Raw genomic sequence first — 13,208 nt, 5'->3', positions numbered from 1 at the left:
AATTATTTAGTTTTTCTTTCTTTTTTTAAACAGAAATCAGACTCTTCGTTTCTCCTTCTCTTTGTTTTGAAGAGAAACGATAATGTTTGTTGTTACGTGTGTGTTTGATAAAAGAGAGGAGTGGAAGAGGAGAAGGATAACTTACTTGAATTTATCATGTTTTTCTCCAGGAAATAGCTAATACACTGGTAATTTCAAATTTAGATCCGGGGAAATCCCTTTAGTAATTTATCTTTTTACAAAGGATGTCGTTATCCTCATTTACACATATACTCGAGTGTATTTTGATACATTTCCTAAAAGAAACACAAGTACCCACTGAAGTTTGCTGCAAACATTCATATTTTCCACCTGTTTCTTAGTGTGCTTCATCCCCCCTCCCCAGCTTTTTGAAAGAAATGATGTGGATTCACGACTATAAAAGTGAAATATTTCCTAATCATACACAACTCCAATCCAACTTTATTGTGAAATTAATAAGCATTGCTATAACACACAGAAATGAAATTGTTGCGTCCGACCAGAAACGAGATTTTCAACGTAGCCTGCTTGGACTTGAGTAATAGCGCCAAGGCCACAACCATGGCTTTGTGAACAGCCGCAAGACCTCTAAACGTAAGTTTTCTTTTTCAAGGTAAAACTCAAATCAAGAGAAGAACATTATGATTTTTTTCATAACGATCGTGTGTTCCTTATCACCAGGCCATTAACTAGACTAATAACGTGTCTCTTGGACGACAAAATAACATTGGTTGCTGTCTTTAGTAGTAGTCTTCATCTGCAAACTAGTTTAAACGGTAGAATACACGATAGAAATCATTATTTGGTCTTTTATGTGGAAACAGAAACATACGTATAGAATTAACAACATCTTCAATTTGTAAACTTTGTTTTAAATTTTTGCTTAATATGAAACCTTCAGCACAAATAGGCCAATCTCTCTTTGCACTTTAATGGACAACGAAATGTATTCCAATTCACATTTAAAATTTGAGCCAGTCACGACAAATAAATTAGGCAGAGGTGTAGCCAGCAAGTTGTTCTAAGTGGAGAAACATAACTTTTTCAAGAAAGGCTGGGTTTTTACTTACTAAAAGCAAACCAAAAGTATTCTTTCAGAATATGAAAGCCTTAATAACTTACCAATATACATACTTAATACACATACCCATCTTCTTCTTCTTCTTCTTCTTCTTCTTCTTATTATTATTATTATTATTATTATTATTATTATTATTATTATTATTATTATTATTATTTTCAATATATTACTTTACTGAAGCATGAGTCTTGACAGTGTGTGAAGTTAAAATAACTAAGTTCTAGAGAATGTACCAATGAACTGCTTATCAGGAAAAGAAATACATAATGCTTCTGGAAGTTCATTTGTTTTAGTTTGCGTTTATCTGAGCATAAATTGTATTAAAAAAAAAAAAAAAAAAACTCGAAGAACATTCAGATTAAACTCAATGTTATGCAATATTATGTATCTTATAGTAATAAATTCGCAACTGTGTATACATCCAATTAGGCAAATGAGAGAAACAAAGATGATTAATTTCAGTTGTTTTAATAATTTTAACGTGTTGACATGATTCATTTTCTTTTTCTAAAAAAAAAAAAAAAAAAAAAAAAGTATTTTTGTTGCTTTTTCTGTTATAAACATTCTTGGTTTGCTGCATTAATGACTGATTTATAGTATTAAACAACATAACAGACATATGTATCCTTGTGGCTCCGCTGTAGTAAATATGAGAATCGCATTCACAGTCAGATAGATGAACTTCCTTCCTGATAGACTATTATCATCCGATAGCCTGTATAATTCAGGAGCACATACCATGCAAACAAATACGCGGTTTGTAGAGTTTGCTCGTGGCTTAAACGGGTTCTTTCTAGATAAGACGAGAAAACCTGACAGGGTTCTATCCCGAGTGTGGAAGTTCGTGTATTTTGGATTCAATATGAAATTGTAAATCAATTGCGAGCGTTCTTGTGGGATGTGAAACTCAGCATGTTGTTTCCTTGCACTTTAACATTACATATAACAGTCATCGTCTGCACTACCTCGTCTAAACAGTCTACGACACGCTTTTCCTCCGTTGAGAATAACTGCAAAATGTAACACGTCTTATTCGCCGATACAGAGTTATTAATTATTTGAATTTCAATAAGTATTCTCGATTCTGTGATATACTATTTAATGCCTCTCTTTTTTGCTTACGGTGTACAATAGCTTTCCAGCTATACGTTCAGTGACTTAGTAAATATAGTTTGGATACAGTCGTTTTATTTACTGTCTCTTATATTAGTGTTGATGCTTTTTCTCTGGGCATACATGTGTTTTGAGTAGACATTCCCAGACGCTCGTAGTTAGTTTCTGACAACTGAATACAGTAAATGCTAGTATTTACTTATATGTCAGCAAATACAGCATATTGTAAGTTCAGTAATTAACGCATATGTTTCTAAACCAAAAGAATGCATAAAAAACTTGTTGCTTTTTCGATGAGACTAGTAAGTCTACATTATCATTGTGAGACTTGTATACACGTTATGGATTATTGGAGTCATGGGCGGAGTTAGGAATTGTCTCCTGGGGACAGACCTTTTGTCTGCTGGGGGGCACGGTAAATACAAATGAGAATTGAAGGATCTTATAGGTGGCATTTTTATTTTTGTTAAAAAGTTAGGGGGGCAATGCTCCTATGCCCCCCATAGCTCCACCATAGCAGTTCGCAACATTTATAAGGTTTTCTTTATCCTCAGATTATAAATTGAACTTTCTCTGCATTTTGAAAGAAGGAATTATTGTTATTTGAAAATAATAATAATTTTGTTTGAATAATTTCCATAATTCTATTAACCTGCTATTAAAAAATACAATTTTGAGAAATGGTATACCTTATTCCGTAATTCGTGTAGCTTTTATCAGTATGTCTGAAATTTACTTATATATACACGAGAGATAAAATGTCAAAGATCGTAGAACAGAATCTTTCAGTTTAAGGTCCCACGATTATGTCCCTTAGGCTAAGGGAGAAGGATGAATAAGGGAAGTGAATGAGGATAGAAGAATCGGTGGAATGGGAATGTGGGAGGAAACGAGAGTACCCCTGAGAAAATCCACGGACACGATGTTGTCCACCATAAACTTACTTGGTCGGGGATCAAACCAGGGACTCATAGATCGTAGAGACAGACTGTCTGGGCACACTGATATTATTCAAATAATGAGACCTTTAGTCTTGTTCATTGACTAGAGGTCTTCCACATTTCAAAATAAATAAATACATAAAGAAATAAAGAAAAATAAAAATCCATTTTGATAGAATCGAGTAACTATCTCGAACGGATCCCGGCCAAACCTTTTCCTTTCGTGAGACCTACACCATAACGAAATTTTTAACGTTTATTTCTAAGTGGCGGTTTACCATGCGACTGTTAACACCACCAGTAATATATAGAGGCAACAGGCAAGGAAATGTTATGGTGTAGTAGTATATCCACTTTTTTCTTGGATTGTATTTTTATGGTGGCCAAAGGAACGATATCTATTAAAGATTGATCGTAGCATCGGGAATTTTGTGTTAGAGTTGTGAAAGTAACTACAATTTTTGACGTGTCAGAAACTTTCACAGATATGTTTTCATTATTTAAATTTGATGAATATATTGAAATAATCTTAACGCAACTTTATTCTAGCGTCAAGGACTTGTATTAAGCTGCAAAGCATTCGAATGATTATATTGATGTTTTTGTCGAAACTTGTCTGTCTGTGTTAGACAATATAGCCGTGGAAGGTGGCTATTGAATACTTTACATCGCAGATTTTCCATAATCCTACTGGATATGAAACACCACAACTCTAGTAGGGAAGATATATCCTGTGTTGTCAACTATCTAACAACGAAGCAAAGTGAAATTATTTTTACAGCAATAAATGACTCCACACTTTCCGTATGGAAAAGCGACTTTGGCTATTTTTTTTTTTTTTTAAAAAAATATGATATTACAGTTCTTCATGTCTTACTGAACAAATCATAATAGGCACAACCGTCGGAAAGGCCTCCTAAACCTTCAAATCGATGCCTCAATTACTTCTATTACGATCACGCAAAGATTGTGTTGTTAGTACATTACTCCAAATCATGACTCTTGAGCAAAATCGACTTTTTCAATTTTTTTTTTTTCGAGTAGGTAACCAGAGTAATTATAACTGGTGAGTTCGTTAATGGATCCAATCCCGTGAAAATTAAGAATATGGGGATTACTTTTTAAGACCGTTAGTCTACATGATAACTCTCGATCCAAAGCGAATTTTCGAATTCTGTTTTTAAAATAGATAGGTAAACCAATTATGTCGGCCGTGTTTGTAAGATGAGTTAATACCGTTTAGATTAAGAATATAAGGTCCACTTCTTTACGTCCGTTAGTCCCACGATAGCTCTTAAACGGAAGTAAATTTTTCAATTCTGTCTTTTTTTTTTTTAAATTCATAGCTAGACAAATATCTCGGTTGAGTTCGTTAATAAAGTCTAAATTCTTCGCCGATTAAGTATATGGAACCACATATTTACAGTTTGTGTGATCCGTCCTTACCAAAGTTTAGTTTTTAAAATCATTTTTACCTATTTTTTTTCTTAATATGAAGTGAAATGAACGCTTGCTGTTTTTACCTATTTTAAAATAATGTTAACAGTTTTATTATCTCGTATTGTTTTTAGAAGAGAAAAAATGTCTTTCGTAAATAATATTTTAAGGAATAGGTTAAATTAATTATTTAACATATAAGCGATTGAGTAATATATAAATGGATAAAAGATAATTGCATAATCGAATTGAGAATGATTGGAAGATCTGATAATGGGTTGACCGGATGGTTCATGTAATGATCGGATAATGGACCACTGCATGATAAATGGATGGAGTAGATGATAGATGATTAGGTGCTGTTTGATTGAATTTAAATGGACGAATGATAAATGATTGGATGCTAAATGGATGAATGATGGATGTGCGAATGATAGAATGGTCAGAAGGTGAATATTTCATTGATCGAATGGTGGGATGTTTACATGATAAATGGGTGGATGAAGAGTGATTAAATGATCGAATAGTGTATGATTAAATGATGGAATGGAGGATAATAGATAATTGGATGACCAAATAATAATTCAATTATATTTACATCATTCAATTACCTATCTGGGAGGCTCAGTGGCTCAGTTGTAAAGCACTTATCTTTGGTCTATTTTCTCTTATATTTTAGTCTGTCACTGTCTGCGTATTCATATTGTCTGATGAAGCCGAAGTGCATAGTTGGTGAAACTGTTATATTAATTTTGACAATAAACATATTGTTTTGTTCAGCAAGTAGTTTAAATCAGATTTATGACTATTGTGCTGCCAAAATGTCTTGAGCCGTGGCAAAAATGCGAACTAAAGCTCACACCCACGCGTTGAGCCAATAAGGGTTCAGATGTTGCTAAGCGAGAGAAAGCGATTGGAATTCCTTCAGCCGATGACAGCGCTTGCAACGGAAGACTAGGGATCAAGTCAATGTGGCATATCTTTAATATTGCCATAGTAGTTTCTAATTTTCCCATTTATTTACAGAACTCCTTCGTGGGTACAAGGTTAGCGCGTGAGACTAGCTTCGATTTCCACTGGTAGTTCATATTGTTTGGATTCCACAAATATACTTTTATAAGGTCTTGCTGTAAATATACTTTTATAAGGTCTTGCTACTGAATGAAATATGAAACTTCAAACCAATTACCAAACGTATTTACCTTATAAACACGAGGTGCCCAATATAGTAAAGAAGTAACTAATCAAAATTACAGTAATTCTGAATAGATGGATTTCGTCAGAGCAAGTCAAAGTGTATCATTATACTCTGAAAATAAATTATAGTTGACATAGCGAACCATTGTCAATCCACTGCTGGATGAATGTCTCTCGAACTCTATCCACAATCATCTATCTTTGGCAGTTCTTTCCCATGCTACTCTAGGGCTTCTTGATTTCATCACATCACTTTATATAAGGACGTTTATTATGTTCCTCCTTGTTTCTTAATATTTAATCAACATTTGCTTTTATCCAACTATCAGCATTTCTTCTTGTAATATGATCGATTCACTGTCATTGAAATGCATTTTTTTTATTTTCTTGATAATATTTGCCACTCTCATCGTCTATTTGATCCAAGCGATTATTTTGCGAGGGGTTTCTTTCGTACCTCATCATGCTTCATTCTGAGTCTGTAAACGGCGAATGTCTGATTCTATTGTTTGTTTGTTCCTTTTTAAGTTTAGCGCCCATTTTCAGCTGAGGCTATATGAGACGTGGATCTATGGTTTAAGATAGAATCCAAACTACTGTAATAAGTTCAATTAACGCTCTCCCATTAATAATCGAACCGAAGACCAAAGATGCACATACTAGCCAACAAGAGTCACAAAAAGTGTTGGTTTGATTTCAAAAGAGGACTAAAACATGGAACAATTATCGATTACAATTTCCAGATTCAAATTGGAGCAGAACAACGGCGCTGGAAATATACATTAGAGGTGCTTTATATTAGCCGGTGTTCAGCTTCTAGCTTCATACAATTGAGCACTCAGACATAACTCATGGCAAGTAAAAGCAAAAAATTAAGAAAAGGTATTTGAAAACCAGTTGGTACTATTCTATTATTCTTGATTTACACAAGATGTTGGTTATTTTAAGCAGCTCTCAGTAATATTTCCATTTGAGAACAAGACACCACTGATATCGGGAATAATTCTGTAGTTTCTTGACGATATTTTGATGGGAGGTACTCTGTCGTTGACATTTTGACTCTTGATATTGTGTCATCCAACTAACGAAGGGACGATGAGGATCTCTCACCCTAGATTCCATATACTAAGGTCGCCTATGTCAGTAGGACTTAATGTAGACTAAGGTCGATATGGTTGGGAACTCGAGAATTTCAATAATGGAATTGGAAAATACGTTGCTTAAAGTGTTTGTCGGCCACCCAAAACTTGCCATAATTTATCCAACAGTTTCAAACACGCACTCCATCTCTTAATTTCACGTCTTTCGTAGGAGTTATGTTGGCAATTCGATTTGGTTGGCAAATGCTTGGCAAAAAGATCAATTACAACATAGCCAGTTGGCTGGCCTACCGTTTCCCACTAGTGGGCATATTGTATGTACGGCTTCATGGCATCCTAGAACTCTTCCTTTACTCTATTAGATAACAATAATAACATCTATTAAGCTATTCTCATCTCTGTTGGTGAGACATAAAAGGGAACTAGACAGCAGCTGTTTCTTAATATTGTTTTTTTTTTTTTTTTTTCAAGATGCTACAATTAATCATACCAGTAATTTATATCGCGTTCGCTGCAGGTGGAACGGTATTATAATTTAATTAATGAAGTAGTGAATGAGCTTTTTTTTGGAGGGGGGTATACTATGGTTGACACTGACGGGCTGTTCATTTTGTGATCTGTTCATAATCTCCACTTCTTTCATTATTGAACTTGAATATCTGTCTTCGGACGTCACTCACATCAACTGCTGCCTTAAAGAACACCTTATGAATTCGAGTGTGTGAATATATATGCAGCTGAGCATTCCTACGTTGGTCCTACGTTGGCAAGAAGTAAATTATAGTTCTTTATTTCGACTTTGAATCCATACTGGCAAACTACTTAAGGGAAAAAGAGTAAACTTCTTTTCTTGTGTATAATTTGTAAAATTAGTCGCAGAATTTGTTTTCTGCAATAACAAACGTATACAAATATACAGCAGAATGTCCTTGTGATGGCATTGGCTTTCTTAGTCTCTCTGAGAAAGCAATAAATTATATTGTCGTAATAGTATCGTGTTTGAAAGCACATGACCTTTAGTTGTGTTTATGAGGGCGCTATAAACAATTTCGATTGAAATGCAGTATTGCTGTCTGACAAGACTAGTTCAATGCGGTGGCGTAGCCAGAAACTCATTGAGGAAGGGCTCTATAAGTCTATAGGTCCACTTTATGGTCATTTTGTATATATTTCATCCATCTTTAATATCTCTATCTAAAGCTCCTTTCAGTGCTTCTTAAAAGATTCATGTCCAGATATTGTTAATAACTCTGATACTATAAAAAACAGTGTTCACTTTTCCAGGTACCTGGTATTTAAATGTAACGTACAAAATGTCTTTTTCACACAGCTTTGGTCATTGGACTCCTTAAGTTCCTTATATATATATATATATATATATATATATATATATATATATATATATATATATATATATATATATATATATATATATATATATATATATATATATATATGTATGTATGTATGTATATATATATCGGGTGTTGCAAAATAAGTGTTACAACTCTTGGGAGGCGACTCCTGCCACTGAGACAAGAAAAAAAGTTCTCTTGAACTTTCGGCTATCGGACATAGTTTCGGATCTACAATGTGCCGAAAGCGTGGGAAAATAACTTTCGGACGCCAATAGTTCGGAAACTATCCAACGTAAAGAGGGCGGGTAAAAAATTCACTGAAGAAGTGATACCTGCTGTATTGAATTTTGCATGTTTCACAATCATACCATGCACGCGCAAGGGAATCCCCAAAGGAACGTAGGGAGTCCCGGATAATCTACCAAATGAAAATTGGTCTAAATGGATATGAATTGATCGGGTTTCTACCAAGTAACAATAATTCGTTTGTATTAAGTCGATATCTGGAACAAATACAAAATGGCGGACACCTTCATGCCCGTTGTGTGTGGTTGCATAATCGCTAGGTACGGGTGCTGGCCAACAGTGACGTTCTGAGTATTAAGTATAGCGAATTTGTACTCAAATGCTATAGAAACACTTCTGGAGTGTCGGTAGAGCACAACAGATGAAGCAGGGTGATTCACATGTGTTGAAACACTTAACGAAAAATGTCCAGAAATGCACTCATACTCAGTAAACGTGAGTTCAAAGCGTCGAAAATGTAAGGATTAGTGTCAAGAACATGAAATCCATTGCCAATTCACTAATAATATTTCATCAATCGGATGCAATGTGATCTGCACGGTTGCATTCCAATAAGGATGCAACAACTGAGGCCAAGTTGAAATTGTGCAAGAGGACTAACTAAGAAACTGGGTAAACTAAATGAATGTCACTAGTGGGATCGTATGATCGATATTGAAATGTGGTCAATATGTGTATTGATATCGACATGTAGCTAATGGACAAATGTCAACATGTCCCAGTGCTGCTGGGACACCGTCCCACTTGCGAAAAATAGGAAAATCACTACTCGGGTCTTGAATCTCAGGCCGTGGGCTCCCGGTAGGATTTGAAACTGCAACCACGCGAGCGAAAGCGAGCGCTCTAGCCCTGAGGCTTCGAGGTAACCTCACTTTCTCTGCATTCATTTCTTTGAGGAATACCCACATTGTCTGGCAAGCGCTCTTGTACAGCCTCCCGACATGCTTGTGTGTTTCATTTTGTTACTCCTACTGCACAGATGTAAACAATCAGAGCTTTAAGACGTTTGTTCCTATTTCTCATGTCCTTTTATTTTTCATATATATGGTGTTCCAGCAGTAGTATAACATGTGCCAAATTGGTTCATTTTCGTCTTTGTCTTGGCATGTGCACTGTGTGAAAGATACGAATTTTTGGAGGTATTTTCCTATATTTCGAGTACGTCATATGTCCCAGAAGACGTGGAACATGATACAAGTTTGTTATTTTCACGCTCTATCAGAATTTGAACCATGGATTAAGAGATTTCTTTTCATGTGTGTCGACTGTGGGATAATGTCCCAAACAGAGAGGGACATTGATACAATCGTGTTCTAGTTATGTTCTACCGAAAAGTGCACCAGATGTTATAGCAGAATGGACAACGTTATTTTCCTAGTTTTCGCACGTGGGACGGTGTCCCAGCAGTGGTGGGAAATGTTGACATTTGTCCATTAGCTACATGTTGATATCAACACACTCATTGGCCACATTTCAATATCGATTGTGCGATCCCACTACCGACATTCCTTGAGTTTACCCAGTTTCTTAGTGAGTCCCTTTGCACAATTTCAACTTGGCCTCAATTGTTGCATCCTTATTGATATGTAACCGTGCAGATCACATTGCATCCGATTGATGAAATATTATTGGTGAATTGGCAATGGATTTCATGTTTTTGATGCTATTCCTTACATTTCCGACGCTTTGAACTTACATTTACTGAGTTTGAGTGCATTTCTGGACATTTTTCGTTAAGTGTTTCAACACACATGAATCACCCTGCTTCATCTGTTGTGCTCTACCGACACTCCAGAAGTCTTTCTACAGCATTTGAGTACAAATTCGCTATACTTAATACTCAGAACGTCACTGTTGGCCAGCATCCGTACCTGGCGATTATGCAACCACACACAACGGGCATGAAGGTGCCCGCCATTTTGTATGTGTTCCAGATATCGACTTAATACAAACGAATTATTGTTACCTGGTAGAAACCCGATCAATTCATATCCATTTAGACCAATTTTCATTTGGTAGATTATCCGGGACTCCCTACGTTCCTTTGGGGAATTCCTTGCGCGTGCATGGTATGATTGTGAAACATGCAAAATTCAATACAGCAGGTATCACTTCTTCAGTGAATTTTTTACCCGCCCTCTTTACGTTAGATAGTTTCCGAACTATTGGCGTCCGAAAGTTATTTTCCCACGCTTTCGGCACATTGTAGATCCGAAACTATGTCCTATAGCCGAAATTTCAAGAGAACTTTTCTTCTTGTCTCAGTGGCAGGAGTCGCCTCCCAAGAGTTGTAACACTTATTTTGCATGATGGTGATGTATATATTTTGGGTGATGTATATATTTCCTGAAAGCTTGGGTCAAGGTTAAGATCAAAACCGGTTACCAAAATTGGGGAGGTCTCAAGCATTTCGCTTGAAGGCAGCACGTTACTCATTTTTATTAACACCTTTAAGCGTGATTTAAAGTCCGCTGCAACCCCGAAAATCTGAAACGGTGAGACAGATATGAAAACAGAATAACATGTCTGTCATCATTTAAAAAGTATAACGTATCAAAGTTAAATAAATTGTCTCAGGGTCCCCCGCACGGTCCCAGACGGGGTCCAACTCAAAATTTTTACTGGGAAAAGGGGTCAACTTGCATATCGTATGAAAGTTGGTTTTAAATAAAAGAAGATAAATCAAGTCTCAACTCTCTACGATAAGCCTGTGCAAAATAGCGGTGGTTCAACATATCAATACAATCTTCATTGCAAAGTCTATGGCTACTCGTATGAATCTGAAACGGTGGAATAGGTGTAGAAATAAAAACGCGGGTATGTCATTATTTCAAAAGTATAATGATTCAAAGTTTAAAAAAAAAATGTTCCATGATTGCAAACGAGGTCCCAGTCGGGGTCAAACTCAAAAGTTTCAAGTGCCAAGGAGGGTTAAATAAACATACCATGTGAAAGCTCGTGCTGAATGGTACAAAATTGGACATTGGATAAGTCTCGACTGTCGATAAGCATTGCAAAATGGCACGAGTCATTTCCTTTGATACATTCTAGTTTTTGTTTTGTTTTGTTTTGTTTTTGCACCTGTCTCACCGCTTCAGATTAATAGGATTGGCAATAGACTTTTTCATCACGAGTCGAGACTTGTTTTCTCTTCTTTCACCTAACATAAGCTTTCATACGGTACTCAATTTGAACCCCTGTCCATTTCAACATTTTGAGTTGGACCCCGTCTGGGACCCCGTTTGCGATCATGGAACATTTTTTTTTTTTACTTTGAATCATTATTCTTTTGAAATAATGACATACCCGCGTTTTTGTTTCTACACCTGTTCCACCGTTTCAGATTCATACGAGTAGCCATAGACTTTGCAATGAAGATTGTGTTGATATGTTGAACCACCGCTATTTTGCACAGGCTTATCGTAGAGAGTCGCGACTTGATTTATCTTATTTTATTTAACACCATCTTTCATACCATATGCAAGTTGACCCCCCTTTCCATTTAAAAATTTTGAATTGGACCCCGTCTGAGACCCTGCGGGGGGACCCTGGGACAATTTATTTAACTTTGATACTTTTTAAATGATGGCAGATATGTTTTCTGTTTTCATATTGGTCCCATCGTTTCAGGTTTTTCGAGGTTGCAACGGACTTCAAAACACGCTTAAAGGTGTTAATAAAAATGAGTAACGTGCTGCCTTCAAGCGAAATGCTTGAGACCTCCCCAATTTTGGTAACTGGTTTTGATCTTACCTTAACCCAAGCTTTTAGGAAATATATACATCTCCAATTTGTGGGTTCAGGTTCAAGTACATCCCATGTTAGTATCTTAATTTTATCCTACCAGAAAAATATTTTCTTTAGTTTCTTTTATAAATATTAAAGTTTAAAAAAGTTTTTATAGTTACTGGCTGAACCTACGCTCTCTGTACAGCGCATCATTCACATATTAGCATGAATCTCCTTGTTATTCCTCACAATATCTGTATACTTTTCTTTACAGACACAAGTGAGTGACGTCTTGATAAAAATCGGCAAAGGGTACATAAAGGGGAGATTTTTCGATTATTTTTTTTCAATATCTCGCACCGTTTCCAAGATTGAGCCTACTTCCGGTTGGAGTTTCTAATTCGTGTATGATCAATGTTTTCTTTCTTCTTACATGCAGTATGTAATAAGAAATTACATTACACACACAATTAATTATAATGTCAGTGATATGGTGTTAATTGGACAAAACACACCAAACATAAAAGATTCGTCTCACTTAGACTGAAGAAATAGTCATCATTCGTTTTTTACTATCATTTGGCCATGAAACAAACACCTGAGAGATATACAACCCTGTATACAAACATGTAGCGTTGGAACGTATAACTCGTATATATGATGCTTTACTTTTTATAATTTCAGTACTTCCAGTGTACCCCTAAAAATGTAGTAAAGTAATAACGGTCATTTTAAAAAAAATATTCAATAAGAACTGGACATTCTACACAGAATTTGAAATCCATCCGTGGAAACGGCATCATTCTAGAGCTTGTGATTTCCGAGATATCATGGTCAAAATAATTGGCCACAAACATGCAAACGTCCACAAACATACAAACTTTTTTTTGGCCACAAACATATAAACTTAGCATTTTCATATATA

At 35.7% G+C, this 13,208-nt stretch overlaps 1 protein-coding gene across 1 annotated transcript in view; it reads left to right on the top strand.

The window, feature by feature from the left end:
- Window positions 1-396: 396 nt before the first annotated feature.
- Window positions 397-13,208, top strand: part of bbx (bobby sox) — a 205,292-nt gene continuing 192,480 nt past the window's right edge. The window contains exon 1 of the mRNA XM_081771660.1: window positions 397-615. The gene's annotated coding sequence lies outside the window, so the exon portion shown is untranslated. The remainder of the gene's footprint in view (window positions 616-13,208) is intronic.

This window comes from Thermobia domestica, chromosome 9, assembly GCF_964235325.1.
Source record: "Thermobia domestica chromosome 9, izTheDome1.hap1.1, whole genome shotgun sequence".
In the NCBI taxonomy this organism is placed as follows: Eukaryota; Metazoa; Arthropoda; class Insecta; order Zygentoma; family Lepismatidae; genus Thermobia; species Thermobia domestica.
Note: the sequence above shows the minus strand (reverse complement) of the source record. Positions and strands in the feature narration are given on the sequence as shown.